The sequence below is a fragment of the Etheostoma spectabile genome, chromosome 3, assembly GCF_008692095.1.
Source record: "Etheostoma spectabile isolate EspeVRDwgs_2016 chromosome 3, UIUC_Espe_1.0, whole genome shotgun sequence".
NCBI lineage: Eukaryota > Metazoa > Chordata > Actinopteri > Perciformes > Percidae > Etheostoma > Etheostoma spectabile.
The window spans coordinates 34,414,558-34,415,169 of record NC_045735.1 but is presented as its reverse complement, the minus strand read 5'-3'; positions in this window follow the sequence as shown (position 1 = coordinate 34,415,169).

Genomic DNA, 612 nt, shown 5'->3' with positions numbered 1-612 from the left:
TTTTGTTGCATTGGAGTTCTGGGCAAATTCAAGTCAGCAAAACGAATAAAAATAAAGATCAAGACGTTGAGTTCTGTAGCTCGGGGCGTGTTGTTGCTTCCCAAAGTCACGGCAACACACAGAGAGCTGAAGGGCAGGGGCAGCGCAAAAGTAAAAAGAACATTTCTTTTTTTACGGTCGACAGGAAGACGATGCAAGAGTTAACCCTTGTGTTGTCTCCCAATCAACCATGAAAACAAGTTACTGCTTTTTCTGACATTTTTGTCACTTTTTGAATGTTGTGGGTGCTTTTTTTGATGTTTCTTTCCAAAGTTATTTGATATTTCCAATGTTGACATTTTCAGCTTATTTTTAAAGGCCTATTCTTTGTGATGGAAAAAAACTGAAAATGGGTCACATTTGACCCGGGGACAACATGAGGGTTAAAGACCAAACTTGCCAAAGAAGTCCAACTGAATGGGCTGTATCTATATCGCGCTTTTCTAGTCTTAACAAATGCTCACCATTCACACACTTTCACACACTTTGCTCATCAGACGTTTACACTCCGGTGGCGCAGCATCGGGGGGGCCACTCGGGGGTCAGTGTCTTGCCCAAGGACACTTTGACATG